General features: G+C 45.4%; 1 long non-coding RNA gene across 2 annotated transcripts in view; it reads right to left on the bottom strand.

Annotated features, from left to right (window-relative positions):
- Nucleotides 1-3,538: 3,538 nt before the first annotated feature.
- Nucleotides 3,539-20,840, bottom strand: part of LOC148683483 (uncharacterized) — a 39,362-nt gene continuing 22,060 nt past the window's right edge. The window contains exons 2-6 of one of the 2 annotated variants that reach the window (XR_015947031.1): nucleotides 13,891-13,996; nucleotides 12,586-12,647; nucleotides 11,288-11,315; nucleotides 6,396-6,544; nucleotides 3,539-5,554 (exon numbers count right to left, since the gene is read on the bottom strand). This is a non-coding gene — a long non-coding RNA (uncharacterized LOC148683483). Of the gene's footprint in view, nucleotides 5,555-6,395; nucleotides 6,545-11,196; nucleotides 11,316-12,585; nucleotides 12,648-13,890; nucleotides 13,997-20,840 lie in introns of those variants that run through there. The other variant, XR_015947032.1, reaches the window with a different exon arrangement.

Raw genomic sequence — 20,840 nt, 5'->3', positions numbered from 1 at the left:
CCTCCCCCCCCCCAATCGGTTTTCTTATCCATTCCTATCTCACAGTTTCTTTATTCCTTCTACTTAAAGTCAATTCGTAGGATTTATTTCAATCCTGCAAGTGTCTTTAAACTTCTACAGTTCTTCTCCATATACTCCACAAATTTACTCCAATCCTTTTGGAACTTTGACTCTCCCTGGTTTCGGATCCTGCTAGTCAGTCTTGCTAATTCCGCATAGTCCATCATTTTCGTCTGCCACTCTTCAATCATCGGTAACTCCTGGGTTTTCCATTTTTGGGCTAACAAAGTCCTACGGTAGCTGCAGTTGTCACATACATAAATAATACTTGATACCCTTTCTCTATCTCTTGTTCTATAAGTCCTAATAAAAAAAGCTTCCGGTTTTTTGGGAAAGGTGTATTTAAAAATCTTTTTTCAGTAGATTATAAATCATTTCCCAAAATCTTTTGATTTTATCGCATGTCCACCACATATGATAAAATTCACCATCCTTCTCTTTACATTTCCAGCATGTTTTACTACTCATCCTAAACATCTTATCCAGCATCCTGTTCTCACAGTGACAAGTGGTATGTCTATGGGAAGCATGAGAACAGCAGCTGAATTATTTTATTTATTTAACAATTATATACTGCTTGATAGTAATAAAATGTCTAAGCCCCTCTTTACATTCATCAACACCTATGCACCCTGCAGTTTCCAGCTACTAGTATGCATAATGTTTTATTATGTTTTTATGTATGTTGGAAGCTGCCCAGCGTGGCTGGGGCAATCCAGTCAGATGGACAGAGTATAAATAATAAAATTATTATTAATAATTTTTATTATTCATGAGAATAGAACATACCCATCATGGTTAGTAGACATTGATAGCCCTATCCTCCATGAATTTTTCCAGTCTTCTATTAAACAGCCATCACAGCCTCTTGTGGGACCGGAGACACTTTGGGGATAAGATGCCTGCCTTTCACTTTTCAGCTAGCTCAGTTCTAAAAGGTAAAGGGACCCTTGACAATTAAGTCCAGTCGCGAACAACTCTGGGCTTGCGGCGCTCATCTCACTTTACTGGCCAAGGGAGCTGGTGTTTGTCCGCCTCTGCAGACAGTTTTCCCAGGTCATGTAGCCAGCATGACAAAGCCACTTCTGGCGAAACCAGAGCAGTGCACAGAAATCCTGTTTACCTTCCGGCCAGAGCAATACTTATTTATCTACTTGCGCTGGTGTGCTTTCAGACTGCTAGGCTGGCAGGAGCTGGGACGGAACAACAGGAGCTCACCCCGTTGCAGGGATTCAAACCGCTGACCTTTCGATCGGCAAGCCCAAGCGGCACAGCGCCACCCGCGTCCCACCTCAGTACTACCTGTGATATAAAGAAAAGAAGTCATAATTTCGAAAGGCAGGGAGATATAGCAGGCACCAAGGGTGATGTCAGAGGACCAAGAGCATCACAAGGCCATGAGCACCGTATTAGCCACAAGCCCTTTTTCTGAAGGAGAGTGTTTGTTGCATTTTCTTAATTAAATTTCATGTTTTGCTACATTGAAAAAAATTTTTAGCTGTTATATGTCGATAGCAGTCATCTGTTGTGGACCACTTTCTTGGAGCATATTTTGTGATGCATTATCATTATTCTTAAAATATCAGCCTGGTTCTGTCAAATTTTCTCTGTATGTTCTTTAGAAAAGGTTGGAAGCAACTGTCTCAAGATGACAGAAATAGAAAGCTGCAGAGACATCTTTTACTTAGTAATGGGGTAGATGGGAGGATAAAGCACATTTTCATTTTTCTAAAAAAGACCTCAAAACTGGGGGGAAATGGATGGCATTAACCTAATTGTGGCTGTAGTTATTTTCCTTTTCAGGTTTTTTTTTATAAAAAGAACCAGTTTCACAGAATTTACGTATCAAGTACTTTAGTGTTTTGTTGCTATTGAATTGTTTCCTTGCATTAAGATTCCAAACTGCGCCCTTTGAATCCAATGAACATATAAAATCTCTCATGCACACTGGGCATCTCTTTGGGGAGCATCGGAAATGGAGCCTTTTGTTTATTTTATTTATTTGTTCCAAGGAGAGATGCAGTCAAAAATTGCTGAGCTTGTGCCCAGAATAAAGTGTCAGTTTCATCTTTGCCTTCAGTCCCAGAAGTACTCAAAACCCCAAGGGTTCTTTTGTTCTCAGAGAGCCCCGGGTGGGGAACTTGCTGAAAAAGGTTGGTGGCCTCCTTTAATCACTGCATTTTGCCGCGGGTTTGTTTTGGCAGGTTTTACACACACACACACAAACACACACGTTTTATCCTCTCTTAGACTCTTGAATGGTACAGTGATACCTCTGGTTATCAACTTAATTCTTTACAGGGGTCCATTCTTAACCTGAAGCCGTTCTTAACCTGAGGTACTGCTTTAGCTAATGGGCCTCCCGCTGCAATTTTTGTTCTCATCCTGGGGCAAAGTTCTTAACCCGAGGTACTACTTCCAACTTAGTGGAGTCTGTAACCCGAAGGGTTTGTAACACGAGGTGTTTGTAAACTGAGGTACCACTGTATATATTTCCTTGCTTGTATTCTGGCAAATGTTCTTTTTCTTGTACTGCCTGCGTGTCCACCCCTCTTCCTCTTTCTGGCTTGCTATCGGGGATAACATCACCTTCAGGGGCAGAGGAAGGGGGTGCGGTGGGTGCTGTTCGCCCCGGGTCTCACCACGAGGGAGGTGACAAAATGCCAGGCGGCACTCACCATGGGGCCTGCAGTGCGCCCAAGCCTCTCTCTGTTGGGAGACACACGGTGGCTTGGGTGTGTGCAGGCTCTGCACTGCCCAAACAGTCCACCCGCTGCCTCTCCCCCCCCCCAGCTGTAGGGTGGCTGAGTGGGAGGAGACAGGCAGACTCTGGAGGCCCCACAGTGAGCCCTGCTCCTATGGGTGGCTCACCCCACTCCCCACCCCTGTGGGCAGCTCACTCTGCCCCTGGGCGCGTCACCTCAGGTGCCCAAGCGGCTTCCTCTGCCACTGGGCATCTGTGTCTCTTTTCCTCTTCTCTTCCTTACTGAGGCACCACAAATTCCTTTTGCAGCTCACCTTTCCCTCTCTACCACCTCCTTGTCTGTTCCTTCTAAATCTCTCCCTTCCCTCCAAAACATCCTGGCTTGTTTCTTCTGTGTTCCTTCTCTGTTGCTCCCCCAACAGCTTCTCCCTGCTAAGACCCAGCTCAGGCATTCCCACAGAACATTTCAGTAGGTGCTGGTCTTCTGTCTGTGTCCTCCTGACATGAGGCATTGCTAACCACCTGGATTCCTGCAAATCAAGCTTTTAGGGCATGAATGGGGACCCTCCAGCCTGTGGGCTCAAAGCAGCCGTCAAAAGACTCTCCCTGCTTCTCCCCCTTATTGGTCTGCTCCATGTTCCCCTTGAGTGCTTTTGGATTGCTGGAATGCATCCTTGAATTGTGATGCCTCTTCCTTGTCTAGGTGGAAGATGGTGTCTTGCCAAATGCAAGGTGGTTCTTTCAATGAGATTCAGAAGCAACACAAACACAAGTGAGTGAGAAGATTAAAGATTTTATTCTAAACAACAAGCATTATATACATTATGAAGCAAGCACTTCGATCTGCCACCGGAAGCCCTCAAGAAGTGGCAAAGTGACAGGTAGCCTCAGGTAGCATGACCCTCCCACCATGAGTTTGTACACAAGCTTCCAGGTTATGCCTCAAAACCATCTGATTTATAGATAGCTAGATTGTTAGCCTACGTGCCTTGCCCGACTAGCTAGTGCAGATTATTAATTAGCTAGCCCCCTCTTCCAATACTGCACGTTCCTCCAAACAATGTCTAACATCAAAGAAAGTAATAATGTTCCCTGCATTATCACTTCTTCCTTCCACCAGATTATACATTAAAGGCTGCTTGCTCTCAGCCATCAAAGAGCAGTACAGGAGATAGAAAGGGGAAGTAAACAGAGGCAGGAAGAAATGACCATGTCGGATCACTTATCTCCTCAAGGTACAAATATCTTCTGGGAAAAGTTGCCCATAAAGATGGTGAGACTTCAGGATAGAAACCTCTGCTCTGATGTTTGCTCAAAATGCAGACAGAGGCCCGTACCTGTAAGGAAGGTATCTTTATTCAATCAAGTAACAGTACAGGCTCAGCAGTAAACATGGCTCAGGAATCATGATCCAGGAGTTCAGGAGCAGGGCAAGGAGCTCTGACCTGGATAGAAGCAACAAAGATGTCCCAACAAGTTTCCCCGCCCCTCCCTCTGACTTTTAAAAATGAGGCATGACACGCTCACTCTCTGGCCATGTGTGAAGATTGCAAGTTTATGCTCCACCAGAGCAAGTGGGTCTGCTCCCATCCTTGAAGCTGGCAACTGGTTCTAGATAATAAGGCTTCATCCTCCTGGTCAGGCTCCTGGTTAGTCACTGTTGCCTCCTGCTCAATCTCCTCTCCTCAACTGATCAAACCCCTCAGCAGCCTCCACTGAAGCTCCCCACTGCAGGAAAATTGGAGGTGAGAGGCAGTATCTCTGCCGCCCCTTATAAAGTGACTGTGTTGGTGTGGAAAAGGGAGACCCTCAGCTCCTCCAACCCAAGTTCCCACCATTCAAGCCCCTCTTGTTTCTTCCTCTTCCTCCTTTTGGGTTTTTTTTTTTGGGGGGGGTATTTTGGTTTAAAATAATAAATACTAGATATGGTAAAATATGCTGTGGTTAAACCACTGAGCCTAGGGCTTGCTGATCAGAAGGTCGGCGGTTCGAATCCCTGTGACGGGGTGAGCTCCCGTTGCTTGGTCCCAGCTCCTGCCAACCTAGCAGTTCGAAAGCACGTCAAAATGCAAGTAGATAAATAGGAACCGCTACAGCGGGAAGGTCATCAGCGTTTCCATGTGCTGCTCTGGTTTGCCAGAAGTGGCTTTGTCATGCTGGCCACATGACCTGGAAGCTATACGCCGGCTCCCTCGGCCAATAATGCGAGATGAGCACGCAACCCCAGAGTCGGTCACGACTGGACATAATGGTCAGGGGTCCCTTTACCTTTACCTTTTTATGGTAAAATAAAAGGAGAATTTTCCTGGATGCAAAGATCCAGGTTCGAGGCAAGTATTCTCTGGTGAGAAAGCCTCAGCCAGAGATTTTAAATCACAAAACATACAGCAAACTAAAGCATGAAAATAGAGGCTGATAGACCTTTAAAATACCCCTTCTAAGTTCTTCCAGGTCCCCAATTCTCACGGCATAGAAAGAGCTTACACATTTAGTAAGTTAAAAATTGTTTTCTTACAAATCCTTCAAAGGTTAGATTCATGTGTTTTTCCATACAGCAGTAAGAAAAGACAGGCAGTTTCAAAATGGCAAATGTTTCTAAATTATTTGTATTGAAACACAAAGACAGCTTGCTCAAGCTTGGAGCATCCCCTGTCTTTTCTGTGACTGGAATGTGGGCAGCTGTGGCTCTGTCCACTTTTGCCAACATAAGGTTGCTCATGAAGGAAGGGAGGCCAGCTGGGGTGGGGGTGGGATTCTCTGCCTCTGCTTTCTGGGGGTCATTAATGCTCTCTTGAAAGGAAAGGAAAGGAAAACATTAGTAATTCCCAAATCCTGATCAACCAGGCATAATATCTTTTTAAACAGTGAATTACAAAAAAATACGCAAAATGAAGCAGCAGGTGCTATTACAGAAGAGGAACACCCTCTGCTTTAACATGGAAGGAAGTTCCTTTGCATGGTAGTATGTATTGTGGCCCATAATATCTATAATCTAAGATGTATTAAAATAAAAATAGGAGCCCTACTGGATGAAGCCAAGAGCCTGTCTAGCTCAGGATTCTGTTCTCACACTGAGCAAACAGATATCTCAATATGAAACTTGTAGGATAGACATATAGAAACAAAAACATAATTTAAAATGAAATCAATTAAACTCTTATGTTGCATCCACTAAAGGCTTTTCAGTACAACAACAACAAATAATAATAATAATAATAATAATAATAATAATAATAATAATACTCATAATGATGGGAGAGATTTGTGTTGTTTTCAGCTATGTCATGAAAAGAAGAAATTAGTGAATGTCTTGACAACAGTAATTAGAGTCTTTGTTAAGTGACAAGCAGTAGTATAAGGCCTTATTTTATTTTACTTTTGTGATTATTGTGATTTTTGAATAGGAAGCTGCCAAATCAGACCAAAGTTGCATCTAGCTCAATATTGTCTCCACTGACTGGCAGGAGACTTTCCCAGTCCGTCCTGGAGATGTTGGGGATTGAATCCAGAAATGAACCTGGGGTCTTCTGCTTGCAAAACAAAACCTCTCATTGACCTACAGCCCTTCCATTTTTATATTGCTGCTCAAAGTTGGGGGTGCCACTGAGAGCACAGCTTTCACTTGACTCACCTGTTTCTTTGGATGCTAGTATGTTGCCATATTTTCCGTTATTGGCTATTTGTTTTAAGAACAGTCCCCTGAACATCTCTGTGCATGGCGCTGCCCGCTTCAGCTGTGACATGATGAAAGGAAGGTCACACTGCTGGGATTTCATAAAGCTGTAGAAGAAAGCAAATGTTACACACAGCAACTTTCATCACTGTTTGCTTTGCCTTGCAGTGTTTTGATGGCTTTTCGCTTTGCATTTGTTTCTCGTGCTGAGCAGCAACCAGCATTTTGACATCACAGACATCATTCCTAGAGGGCAAAATGGGAGGAATTATATGGCAAAATCACAGGATTTGCCAGGTTCGATCAGAAGCTTGGCTCAGCAAACAAGCCCAGTGATCTTGAATCCAGCCACCCTTATTAAGCCAGAGGACAACCTGTATCTCCTTCACAGCAAAACCTAGCCAACTGTGCAGAGCTTCACAAAGGGGCAAGTCTTTCCCGGCCGCTTGCAATAATCAGGTTTTCCATACCACAAAGTTTTGTTTGCTTTTGGTTATGTTTATTTTTATTATTAACAGAGCTGCATATCTTGTGTGATAAATGAACGGGCAAAGATGTCCCCTCCCCTCCCCATGTTCCCATGATCACGGAGCCAGCTTCAAGGCTGAGTGAGCCTTTGGCTAAAGTGATGCCTGGTGAAGCTTCCACTGATACAACCTCCAACTGTGGGTTTACTTGGCATCAGCTTGGAAACCGTGGCTTTAATTTTCTCACAATACCCAGAATGCTTGTATGGCGCATCACTCCAGTACACCAGTAGAAATTTAAAATGCTAGCTTCTAAGACTCTGCTGCCCAGCATGGGGGAACCCGGGGTAGTTACCCATGCCTGTTGAGATGCTGGGTTGCTAGCAATTGCTCAAGAATGCCAGATTACTGACACTGGACCTCCATGTTTAATAGAATCCATACAGCCCCCACATGGAGCCCATGATGTCAGTGCACACAGACAACATATCCACAACATGTGACATCAGGTGAGGAGCAAGCAGAGACACAGCTGGATTAACTGTGCCATTGTGGGCACCTGAATCGTGCCTCCAATCCCTCCTGAAAGCTCCTGAGGCTCCATTTACACCAGTGGTGGCCAAACTCGGCCCACCAGATGTTTGGGGACTACAATTCCCATCGTCCCTGACCACTGGTTCTGTTAGCTAGGGATGGTGGGAGCTGTAGTCCCAAAACATCTGGAGGGCTAAGTTTGGCCACCTACACTATACGTTTAAAGCAGTGCCATTTCACTTCAAACAGTAATGAAGCATGATGGGAGCTGTCCTTTGTTAGGGTGCTGACAGTTGTTAAGAGCCCTCTATATACCCCTCACAAAGCTACAATTCTCAGAGTGGTTTAACAGTCAATATCACTTCCCAGGGAACTCTGAGAATCATGGCTCTTTGAGGGGAATAGGGGGCCCCTGACAACTTTCAGCACCCTAACAAAGGACAGCTCCCATCATGCTTTGGGAGGCATCATTACTGTTTGAAGCCGAATGGCCCTGCTTTAAAGGCAGAGCGCAGATGGGGCCTGAGAAAGAGAGGAGCAAACATTGTATATAACAAGTGAAGAAACTCAGACTCAGAGAGGAGTCCTATCATAAAAGAAGGCAACCAAACTCTTTGAGGAAGCTCCCCACTGGTGGCTTTCTGAGACCACATGGGGTCCTGAGGGTTCCTAGGACTGGAGGCAGAGGTAGAGCAGAGACATGTTACAAAAGATGCAAGCTCAGCACATGTTCACTTCATCTCTGCTTGGAGTCAATAAATGAAATAAATAAAAGACTCCGTTTCTAGTTCTCCCCAAAGATATACTCTATGTGAGAGATTTTCTGATATGTCCATTAGATTCAAATGCGATTGTTTAGCCGAGCTCAACCAGCACACATTCCAGCACGAGCCTCAGTATTAACGATGGATAGAGAGCATTGGTTTTAAGGGGCAGGTGCAAATTATTTGATTTTGTTGCAGAAGGTATTTTCTTCTTGCAAAGCCTCAAGGGGACAGAGAATGATATTTTTATTATTTGCAGAAAATGTGCCATTCCTGCCTGACATACTGTATATTATTTGTGAAGTTAACACACGATCCCTTGGGGCGGTGCAAAAAACCAACTCAAATATTAAGGAGGACCTCTTTTGTTTCAGGTGCTTTGAAAAATAAGCCCAATGCTATGAAGGAAAAAGGAAATGAATAGAGTGGTGGGAACATACCTGCATAAACTTCTCTGCCAATATATTTCTACTGGCTTCCAGATGTTTGTTTGTTTTTCTAACTTTTGCATTAAACACAACACGGAGATTTAACAAACAAGTGAGTTTTCATTGCATCTGAATCCCTGAGTTTTTCAGACTTTGGTGTGCTGCCTTTGTGTCAATCATATGCTAAAGTAGAGATTTCATATAGAACAATCCCCTAGGATATATATGCTAAGCCAAGGCATATGCACACAGCACTGCCAGCAGACATGTGCCAACATTATGGGCTGGGAAAGAAGAGACTCTTCCACCATTTCCCTGAAAAAAACTCATGATTACCAAACCATTTCTCAGTTGAGTTGAAGGGAGTTTGTCCATCACTAATAGTAATAGAATTGCTTTAAGGCCATGCACACCCCACTTATATAGGGTTGCCATATTTCAAAAAGTGAAAATCCCCCCAAAAGTTGTTGGGGCCAAAGTTGTTTTTTGGGAAGTTTTTGAGCTTTTTTTAAATGTAATTCATCAAAATCTACACTGCTGCCATGGGCTGCCATACATCCAGATTTTCCTGGACATATTTCCGCCCAGACGCTGTTTACGAGGGCTAAGTACTGGCTATGCAGGGACGTATGGCAACCCTAACTTATATCATGACATGTGTTTTCACATAACATCACTCCCCTAGTGATATGCTCTGTGCTCCAATTTGCTCTTTGCAATATGGTAGTTGTAGGAAAGCGGTCACAGGTATAGCTGGCTGTAGCAATGTCTGGGTCCTGTGCATAGCTGCCAAGTTTCCCCTTTTCTCGCGAGGAAGCCTATTCAGCATAAGGGAAAATCCCTTTAAAAAAGGGATAACTTGGCAGCTATGGTCCTGTGAGGAATGATTGAAAGAACTGACTAAGCCAGGCTTCCTCAACCTCGGCCCTCCAGATGTTTTGAGACTGCATTTCCCATCATCCCTGACCACTGGTCCTGCTAACTCGGGATCATGGGAGTTGTGGGCCAAAAACATCTGGAGGGCCAAGGTTGAGGAAGCCTGGACTAAGCTTTGCCTGGGGAGAACATGATAATGGTGATCATAGATGAAAGGCTATCATGCAAAGGATGGCGGACACAGGCTGTCTGTTATCTGTAAATATCACCATGACCCCCAACATGAGGTGGGGATCAGAAAGTAATACCAGGCCAAAATAAAGGTGTTACTATGAGTATATAAAGCCTTTAACACAGGCTTCCTCAAACTCAACCCTTCAGATGTTTTGAGACTACAATTCCCATCATCCCTGACCACTGGTCCTCCTAGCTAGGGATCATGGGAGTTCTAGGCCAAAAAAATCTGGAGGGCCGAGTTTGAGGAAGCCTGCTTTAACAGCTTGGGTCCAACTTGCTTATGTCACATATGCCCATTTGACTGAATTGATCTGCAGAATAAGGATGCAGGTGGTGCTGTGGTCTAAACCACTGAGCCTCTTGGGTTTGCCAACTGGATGGTCAGCAGTTTGAATCCCCATGACAGAGTGAGCTCCCATTGCTTTGTCCCAACTTCTTCCAATCTAGCAGTTCGAAAGCATGCCAGTGCAAGTAGATAATTAGGTACCACTGTGGTGGGAAGGTAAATGGCATTTTTGTGCAGTCTGGCTTTTGTCACGGTGTCCTGTTGCACCAGACGTGGTTTAGTTATGCTGGCCACATGACCCAGAAAGCTGTCTGTGGACAAATGTCGACTCCCTCAGCCTGAAAGCAAGATGAGCTCCATAACCCCATAGTTGCCTTTGACTGGACTTAACTGTAACTGCTGCAGGTGCCCCATAATACCCATTCTATGTTTGTAAGAAATCGACATTGTAGTGTAGCAGCTCCTACACTCAGGGACGGAGCAAGATGGGGGCGGTGGGAGAGGTCCACCCCGGGTGCCACCTCTGAGGGGGCGACAAAATTCTGTGCGGCACTCACCGTCTGGGAGAGACGATGTGGCTTTGGCGCACGCAGGCTTCCTGCTGCCAAAATGGTCCACCTCCCCCTCAGCTTTGGGTGGCTCAACAACTCTGGCTCCCCCCAAAAAGCTGAACAACTTTGGTCAATCCAATGGGTAGATCACTGCCAGTAGATCACAGTCTCTTGGGAGTTGGACATGCCTGCTATCAATAAAATAACACAAGCCAAAACACAATCCATCCTGTAGATTTAAGTATCTGCCCACAGTCGCCTACTTGTTATCAGAGGCCCAGAATCCACATTCCTTTGTAAGAAAATATGAAATAAAGTCAAACCATTTTTGCAGGGGGACAAAAAAATCAAGGTGGAGGTGTGTGACAAGAGGTTTTCCACACCGGGTACCACCTGACCTTGCTATGCCACTGCCGACACTTTGGAACCCTCTGCAACTTGTGCTTCTTGACATCAGGGGACGTGCCTCTGTTTGACTCTTCCCAGCACCTGCTCAAAACATTCTTGTTTAGGTGAGCATACCCAGGCAAGTAGGAATTTCACATGTTTTATTTCCTTTTCTTTAAAAAATGATTGCTGATTTTAGTCACCCTCTCCAACATGAGAGCTCTCTCACCTCTGCTGATCTAACGGTCCCCGAGATGCTCACCCAGAGGCCATGGGATTGACCTGTTAATGTCTGTTGTGGAGCTTGAGCCGAATATTACCTTAGTCATCTTTCTCTGCTGGGAGGTCCTTGGGCAGGTTACAGCAATGTAAAATGAAAAGAAAAGTCAGATCAAAATTGGTTAAAATCAAAAGAATAGAGCAGGTCCCACAACAAACAATCAAACAAACAAACAAATGGGAGGTGTCAAAAGTCAGTTGGCAAATAGGTGCATTTTCAGGATATAGTGAAAGCTTTGTGAGGCCCACCTGTAAAGCAGAGCAGAAATACCATAATTAAAATATCAGGAGCAGGAAAAAGAGCTAGTCACATTTAATGTAATGTAAAATACAGACTGGCTATTTATTTTTAATGATTTTATTACGTAAGGGATCCATCAGTCCCACAAATTAAATTAGTCTCCAGCTGTCAGCATCACCTCTTTAAATAGTTTCCTGGCTCCTTGATTATTCCCTCCCAGTTCTAAAGTGAATTTGAAAGAGCAGACAGTTCTGTCAAACTGCTATGAATTATATATCCTTCGTCTCACCCTACCCCAAATTCCTTGTATATATCTGCGGCACGTCATTTTTGCTGAAAAGATGAATCAGCCCTAGGATTGGTGTGTTCTCTGGAACAAACCTGAGCAACATGAAATTGATTAGGGAAACAAAAGTCTTGAAAAGGGAAGGAAATGAACAAATATAAGTATTCTACAGCTTGTAATTTTACACTTGGAGTGGGTTGGAAGAAAAATCACAAGAGCCAGGAAATGTGGAGGTGAAATTTAAGATATTTAGAAAAGTGTGATAGGCTGATGTTTCAGAATAGTGAAAATTCAGTTGGAATTTTGTGTGTGTGTAGGAGGGGATGGGAATGTGATGAAGGGGGAGATTAAATTTTCTCTCCATTTTACAGTTTTAGGTGCAATTTTCTTGGGGATACAACAAAACACAGTTGTGCTATCTTAACTCCTTGCTCCAGCCATATTTAAAATCTATATAATGCCACTGGAATTCCTTGGTGCATCCTGGAGGAGAAAAGGCAAGTCTCACTGGCCCCCATATGAGCAAAGTTTTTCAGTTCAGGTTGCAAAGCCCCTAGACCAAGTGTAAGGAACCTTCGACTCTACAATGTTACTGAATAACAATTGGCAAGCATGGCCAATGGGTGATGAGAATATAGGTCAGCAAGATCTGCAGGGCCAAAGATTCACCACATGTACTCTAGGCCCTTACAAAAAAAAGCTTTGTTCAGTTCTGGACTGTGTACTTGCAAGACGTAATGGCACACACACAATACAAAGTATGAATAAAGGCAAAATGCAGAAGACAGAACACAGCTGTAAATAAACCTTACCTAAGAAACTAGGAACAAAACGAGCTGGTCAGGATAAGGAAATTCTGCAACTGCTTAAGTAACTATTAGATGAAGACACAGGCAAATAAGTTTAAAAACAAAGCTTGGGCGGGAATTAATTGGGAAATGCTGGTAGACAAACAGGTATAAGATTGAACAGGGTATTGTGAAGGAAAGAAACAACAAGGTGAATATACACCAGCAAACTCATTTTAGAGACAAAACTTACAAGAGTGAAGGCAGTGTTAGCTTGTTGCCTATTAAGACATAAACATTCCTCCCCTCAAGCACTGTGATTGGAGATGGTTTGGTGAAATTCTAACCATGCAGCCCTCAATAAGAAAATATCTGCTCTCCTCCTCCTTCTCCTCTCCCCGTTCTGGTGCTCTCTTAATTACTAATTGCAACACTTTAGAGACCTGTCTTGTTTTCTAAGAGGCCCTTTGAGCAACAGGTCAGCAAAAATTGTTACAAATTGAGTCAGATCAATGCAACCCACTCTGTAGAGATTTGTAACTGCATCAACCTGATCTAGACTGATCAGCCCAATTCAGTTTGTGATTCAGACAGATTGGTTGCACAGTCCCACTTAGAGTTTTGGGGTTGTCGTTTTTACCCTGCAACGGGGTGAGCTCCCGTTGCTTGGTCCCAGCTACTGCCAACCTAGCAGTTCGAAAGCACGTCAAAGTGCAAGTAGATAAACAGGTACCGCTACAGCGGGAAGGTAAACGGCGTTTCCGTCTGCTGCTCTGGTTTGCCAGAAGCGGCTTTGTTATGCTGGCCACATGACCTGGAAGCTGTACGCCGGCTCCCTCGGCTAATAATGCGAGATGAGCACTGCAACCCCAGAGTCGGTCACGACTGGACCTAATGGTCAGGGGTCCCTTTACTTTTACCTTTAGTATGTGTTTGATTTGGACAAAAAACAAATAGAATGGAAAAAATGAGTGTTAGTTGAAAACCACATGCAAATTCAAATTTTACAGGTCAACCTTCAAACTAACTTTCTAGATTGAGGACACTCAAATTGTATTACAACCGAGCTGTCCAAGCTGAGCACATTCACATTCCAAGCAAGGTAATTACAAACTTTGGAACGTCACACTCTCCAATGATTTGTAGAAAGGAAACACAGAGAAAAATGAAATCCAATATCTAAAGGTCATTTATCAGGACACTGATACTCCCACACTATGAAACTCTTCTTGCAAGGGCCTCCAGGCGAGGGGTTTGAATGCACCTATCAGTGAGTGATTATAGATAATTATGCAGAAAGACAATGGCATTTTATTACAGTTTACTTACATTGTGCAAATGATGGTTAATTTGTGCCTTGATGTATCTGACCTTCTGGTGTTGACTGAAGAATTTCTATTGCCTGAACAAGGTCAAATGAAGGACAGAAAAGGGACTGTGGTAACAGTAAAAAAGAACATTAGAATTATTAAAAACCATGGGAAGTGATGATGATTAATTACTACCAATACAAGTGAAATAGCTAGAAACTATTAACCAGTTTAATTATTTCCCCTTTAGTCTGAATCATGGTTTAATGTATCTTCTCAAATAATTGGGGGTGGGGGGTGGGGAGAATAGATAATAGAGAAGAAATGATTATTACTCATCAGAGATGAATTGCATACACAATTTCAGAGAAATTGCTACCAGTAATTTCTTCCTTTTCAGCTGGAACCAAGCTGAAAATTCAGAGAATATAGTTTTCTTAGATTCCCCATGATTATCATCATTATTCACAGTCCCCTAAAAAACACACACACACATAAGGGCACTTTGCAGATTTTCCCAAATATTATCCACCATTTCTGGTGGTCATTTCCCCCATGTCCCTCACACGAACAATACCATATTCGGATCACTGTGGATTGCCGGCACAATTCCAGTGATTCCACTGATTCCAGTGCCGGGGTGTGGAATGTGTATGATGTGACTGGCCACACTCAAAATGTATAATGTACATTAGAGAAGAGCTTTCCAAACTGTGCCGTGACGCATTAGTGTGTCGGCTGCAGTGTGTAGGTATGTAGTGTGAATGCTCCCCACACTCCTCCCAGGGCTTTAAAGGGGTTAGTTTAACTTCCAGTTTGCAAGTAAAACTGAATTACTGTGTCACGAAATGATGCATGTCTAAAATGTGTGTCACCAACATGGAGGCAGGCAGAAGCCCAAGAGCAGGAACCGCAGCTCCGTCTGGCGCCATCTCCTGGGATTCGGGGCTTCCTCCCCGGAAGCCTGTCCCCGGAGAAGCCCGCGCTTTGGAGGCCTTCCTCACCCTGCCCTCCTATGCGTGGCCGCTGAGCAAGTCCCGCCCCACTGCCCCTCCAGCCAGAGGCCTCCAGGACTAGAGGGGCTCTGGCTGCTCCACCACCCGCCAGTGTGCTTCCTAAGCGGCCTCCGGAGAGGAGAGGAGACACTTCTGTTTTTCTCTACACGCAATATGCAAACCTGCAACCAGCGAACCCGGCTCAGATGCTTCTTCCTGGGGAGCTGGACAATTGGTGTTCCTTGGGGCTGTGAGGCTTTGCTGGGCATGGCTGGGCGGGACGAGCCATGTCTTGGCCGGCTAGGATCTGCCTGAAGACTAGCCCTTCAATGGAGCCGGTGGCTTATTCTCGCCTCACATGCACCACAGGTGGAGCCATTTCCCTCCCCTCCAATGCCTGTTACCCCCACCCTGAAAATCTCCATCCCAAACATTTCTGAACAACTGCCTGACCTCGGTGCTGCTGGGCTGGGTGAGCTGAGGGCTGCCTGCCTGGCCTGTGCCCAGCTACGGGAGGCGACCAGGGGTGCCAACTTGAATAAAACATGGGGGGGGTGCAGGTAAGGCCGGGCTTCATAATAACTGTCCCACCCACACCCTCGGAATGGCAATGCCCATCAACTTGGTGGGGGGAGGCAGGCAGGCAGGGGAGAAGATGGGTGTCTTCCCTGAAGGGGTGACATTCGGCGCCCCCTGCCTGCGACTCCCAAGCCTACAGCAAGCAGTGGCCCCAACGCACATCAAGGCCGCCAGCAAAGCAGCAAAGTTCCCCCCCTTCCCCCAGCTCGCAGTGGGCTTGGGAGTTGTGGGCGAGGGGGGGTGACCTTGATATGCCTCTGGCCCCACTCTGCCAATCTTAGCACCTAAGAGGGTCTATAGGGCAGGAGGCAGTCTTTCAGATATTCGGGCTTCAAACACTATTGTTAGCACCTTCAATTGGGCCTGGAAATGAACTGGAAACCAGTGCAGCTCATTTAAAACATTTACTCTGCTTCTAGTGCTCTCCCACCACTGGTGGCTGATGCCACAGACAGATGACATTAGCCTTGATACTTATTGCTGTTTGGTGTATTTTTCTCTCAAACCAACTTCTACAGTTATATGCACATTCACAGATTGTGACAGCTTCACTGAATAAGAGTTCAGCATGGGGAAACAAATTAGGGAATGTGCTTCAGGTGAAAGCATCCCCCCCTCTCTGTTGGCGTGCATAGCAACAGAAAAGCACCTTGAAACATAGCAGGGGGCAATGGCCTCACTCCATTTTAAGGGGAGAGGGCCTAACTACTTTTCAAGCCACTATTCTGTGAGGGTGAGGTTGGCTGCTTAGTAACAGCACCAGCAGCATCAGGAACTCTGGAGGTTACAAAGTAGTGGAGATGCATGAAAAGCGCTGCAGGCAGAGCAAATCAATTGATCTTCCTCATCCCCTTGCATTGCAGGTCACTTTAGGAGTAGCTAGATTGTATTGAAGAGCTAGACCAGAATATACCGTATTTGCCTTGCATGTCTTCTAAATAGGCCATTCAGGCTGGAACCTAAGCTGAGTTTATTTATTTATTTTAAAAAAATATAATGTAGGCCATAGGAGACAGCTCAAAGTGCTCAAATTAGCATCTCTGTTGACTGTGCTGTATCGATCTGCACAGCAATAGCCTAGCAGAAGCAGAAGAAGGAAAAAAAGATGCACTGAAAAACAGACAGGTGCTACAAAAGCTATAAAACCTGCGATGCTTTAGTGGTGCTCTAGAAATGCCTGGTAAACAGAAAGTAGCTAGTTATTACGACTTTGAGAAGGAGACCAAGAAGGGGCCCAAGCCCAATTTAAATACTGTATTTTGTATTGGTAAGTGTTAAAATCCACATTTGCAGTTTTCTAAGTCTACATGTTTGCAGGGGGGTAGCAAGGGGGGTGCGTTGGGGGCAGTCTGCCTCGGGTGCCACCCTGGAGGGGGTTGACACTCAGTGCCCCCTTCCCCCCATGACTCCCAAGCTGAGCCTTGCCGCCCGGTAAAAAGCCTCACTCACTACCTTTGCTGGCACGCACTTTGCTTCTTCCTGCTCAGGTGGAGGCGAGGGACGGGCCAGAGAGGGGCGTCAGTGGCCTGCCCCTCGCCTCCGCCCAAACTGAGGGAGAAGCAAAGCGTGCGCCGAGCAGGTGAGCAGGTAAACTGTGGGGCGAGGCTTTTTATCAGGTGGTAGGGCAACGGTTCCTCCCAAGCCGTCCAGTAAAAAACCTCACTCCACAGCTTGCTTGCGGTTTGCCGGCAGTGCCACTCCAGCACCGTATGGATGGTGCTGGGATCCTCTTCTGCAGCCGCAAGCAGAAGATCACGGCGCTGGAACGCCAGTGGCGGCAACCCGCCACATACTGTGCATGCGCAGCGTCACTACGTAGTGATGTATGTGCCGTACGTAGCGATGTGCGCCATGTAGCATGTGTCGTACATAGCATGCACGCTATGTAGCAACACCCCGCCCCTGGGTGCACATCAGGTTTGCCACTCCGGGTGCTGGAGTGGCTTCCTACGCCAGTGCATGTTTGCCTGCAATTCCTGGGTCCCAAAGCAGCATAGATATCCATGCTAGAAGTTCACTAATGAGTGAAGGGGGGGCAGAGATAATTGAAGTCCTTCTGCTATTGCTCTCATGCAGTTCCCAAATAGGATGGACAACACAAATATGTTGGCCCTCCTTGGCTCTGATCTTAACCGCTATCTGTGCTACATACATTTTTTTCCCATATTCTGCCACTGTATCAAGCAAAGCCCTTGTTAGAGTCCGGGATGCCTTTTGCGCATTGGAGTCATGTAGCTGCTTCTGTGATCCTGACTTGACCCCCCATGCACAAAGAGGAAAAGCTAGCTCAGCGGAAAGTCCTTGCAATTTTGAATATGCACATCCTGAATGACACTAAATGGAACTGCAAACAGTGTGCCAGTGTTTAATTTTCTGACAGCATATTTGATTAGAGGGAAGGTATCTCATCTGCGGATAACGTTATCCATTTATCTGTCCAACACAAGGAATGAGGATCAGAAAGGAGTCTGTGAAAGTTTTAAACTAGTAGTGAAGGGTGGGGGAAGGGAGAAAGAGGGAGGCAGTGTTTTTCAATACATTGGGAAGAAAAGGTTAGACATATAGCAGGTATTGGCAACTAGAAATCACACATTTTTTGCTTGTGCTTGCAGTGGTAATAACAGATTGGACACCAGCTCTTGGTGAAATCAGACCACAAATTTATTGTTTAAAGAGCAGGTGGGCAGGGTTGGCGTGGCAGTAGGGCAAGGATCAATTTCTTATTCCACTCAGCTCTTTGCTGATGGAATGGTGTTCCTTGCGAAGCATCCAAATCTCCACCAGGGGAGTTGACTAGTGATTGAATCCTGGCATGGTACAAGCCAAACATCCAGGAATCCCACGGGAGAACCAGGGGCAGAGATTACAGCCAGGCAGTGGCCCTATTCAAGCTTAGGGTGTGTCTTGAGCCCTAAGGCCCCTTAATGTCCTCCCTCCATTACTATGTTGATCCGGCCCAATGACACTTCTTCTGCCCAATGTTGTGACAAAAATTTGTAATTGCCTAACATATAGAAGCATTTCACTGAGGAAAAGATGAGGGGAAAACCCCCACCAAGGTCCAAGTTAGTTTGAGAGGGGGAAAAATAAATACTGACTGGCTCTGTCAACCAGTGACCCAAGTAGCCCAGTGAAGCTCTAGCACTGAGGGGGGGGGCAGTGCATTTTAAAGGCCCTGGTCTCCCCCTACTCTTGTGAGATCCCAGTCCTGTGAGCCCTCACAAGGACAATGCAGGAAGACAAAGCCCCACCTCTCCATTGTTCTCCATGCCCCTACACTGCTAGGCAAAGTCACCCTGTATGGAGGCATGTGCGGAGTAATCCTCAAGGGAGGTTGGCTGCTTTCATTGCCTTGGAGATGAAGGACTAAACCAGATTTGATGGTAAATGTGCTTTTGCACTTAATATGTATGCTGGAGGAGACTCTTGAGAGTCCCATGGACTGCAAGAAGATCAAACCTATCCATTATGAAGGAAATCAGTCCTGAGTGCTCACTGGAAGGACAGATCCTGAAGCTGAGGCTCCAATACTTTGGCCACCTCATGAGAAGAGAAGACTCCCTAGAAAAGACCCTGATGTTGGGAAAGATTGAGGGCACAAGGAGAAGGGGACAACAGAGGATGGGATGGTTGGAACGTGTTCTCAAAACTACTAACATGAGTCTGACCAAACTGCGGGAGGCAGTGGAAGACAGGAGTGCCTGGTGTAATGGTGCTGGCTGCTTCCTCACGAGCAATCCGCTCCAAACTCTGTGGCTGGTTTTTACAGAGTTTTATTATATACATATGTACAAGACAGAGCAACAAAAAGCATGACTGTTCTATCCCGAATCAGAATCCGGAAGCACTGCCCTTCGTGACTTCCGCCAAAAGAACACACTGGGTGTTCGGAATCTCCTCCTCTCTGCACGCCTCTTTTCACCCCTCCATTGTTGGGGTGATGGAGCTGGTGGAGAACCCTTCCCACTGGAACTGCCTAACTGGGGGGCTGGAGCTGTCTCCTCTGGCACCTCCCCTTCCTGAGCGCTCTGGTCCAACCCTTCAACGACCCCTTCAACGCTTCCCTCTGAGGACCTCCCCCCCCCCTCAGCATCCTCTAGGCCAGTGGTCCTCAACCTTGGGCCTACAGATGTTTTTGGCCTAGAACTCCCATGATCCCTAGCTAGCAGGACCAGTGGTCAGGGATGATGGGAATTGTAGTCTCAAAACATCTGGAGGTCCAAGGTTGAGGACCACTGCTCTAGGCTCTGCGCCGCTTCCTGAGGGTCAGCACCACCTCCTGCGGACAGCTCCGAAGCAATGCCACCCCGGGCTCTTACTTCATTGGAGAGCCCTTGTCCCCATTTCCTGGACTCTCCGCTGACCCCTGGTGGTCTCCTGGTCCATGGGGTCATGAAGTGTCAGACACGACTAAACGACTAAACAACAACAATTGAGTAATGTTATTTTCCAATGATGGTTACTACAAGATGCATGAAAAAACAAACACAAACAAGAGAAAACTAAAACTGTGTATAATATAAAGTGATAATCTTGGAACTAATAAGAGGAGGGGGAGAGGAGGGGGGAAAGTAGCACTTGGGCGGGGGAGCAGGAAATCCATAGGTGAGGTTAATGCATCTTTACAATTAATGTGACCGTAATGTGATGCTATGAAGCAAGAGCTGGCCATAAATTGGCTCAGGGGAGAGGGGTGACAATGGGGAGTCTGGATGAAGCTCCTGAATTAATAGTGTTGGAGCATCTGCCGTGCAATATGGTTTGAACTTTAAAGAGCTCTGCTGTATTATTCACTTGTCAGGCAGGTTGAGGAAGAGATGACACATCTGCCGGGTAACGGGAGGGCAGGGGAAGACTTTTTAAATTCATCATGTTGGTTATTTTTTAAGGAAAAGATGGGAGTTAAGAAACCAGCTGTTCTTGCTGTGATGTTTTGTTCATCACTTAGCAAACGTAGCAATTTGAATGTGCTAAGCCAAGCCTGACGCAGATGTATTCTTACCCTCTGCAAGGGAAAATCACAAAATATGTAAAGGGAATAGGTAGGGATGGAGAAATATGTCAGCTTTGGTTTCTCATTTTTTCAACCTTAATTTGTGGGGTTTGCTTTTTTAAAAAATCTGCACCAAAACTAATTTGCATCTTTTCTTTGCACAAATTTCTCCAAATCTATGTACAGTAGTTTTGTACGTAATTCAGTCTAAAATACACATTTTTGCAAGTAACTTTCTCCAACATAATGCCATTTTTAATGTTATTTTCAACATTATATGTATTTGGGGGCACACTTCTTATTGGTTCATAAAGTGTGAATTAAGTGGGTTAAAATGCAGGCTGAATGAATTTGACTCCAATCTCCATAAGGGAGGGATGTTGAGAGTCTGGGGAACAGGAT

This window comes from Zootoca vivipara, chromosome 14 (assembly GCF_965207765.1).
Source record: "Zootoca vivipara chromosome 14, rZooViv2.hap1.1, whole genome shotgun sequence".
Classification (NCBI taxonomy): domain Eukaryota; kingdom Metazoa; phylum Chordata; class Lepidosauria; order Squamata; family Lacertidae; genus Zootoca; species Zootoca vivipara.
This window is presented reverse-complemented; position numbering and strand designations above follow the sequence as displayed.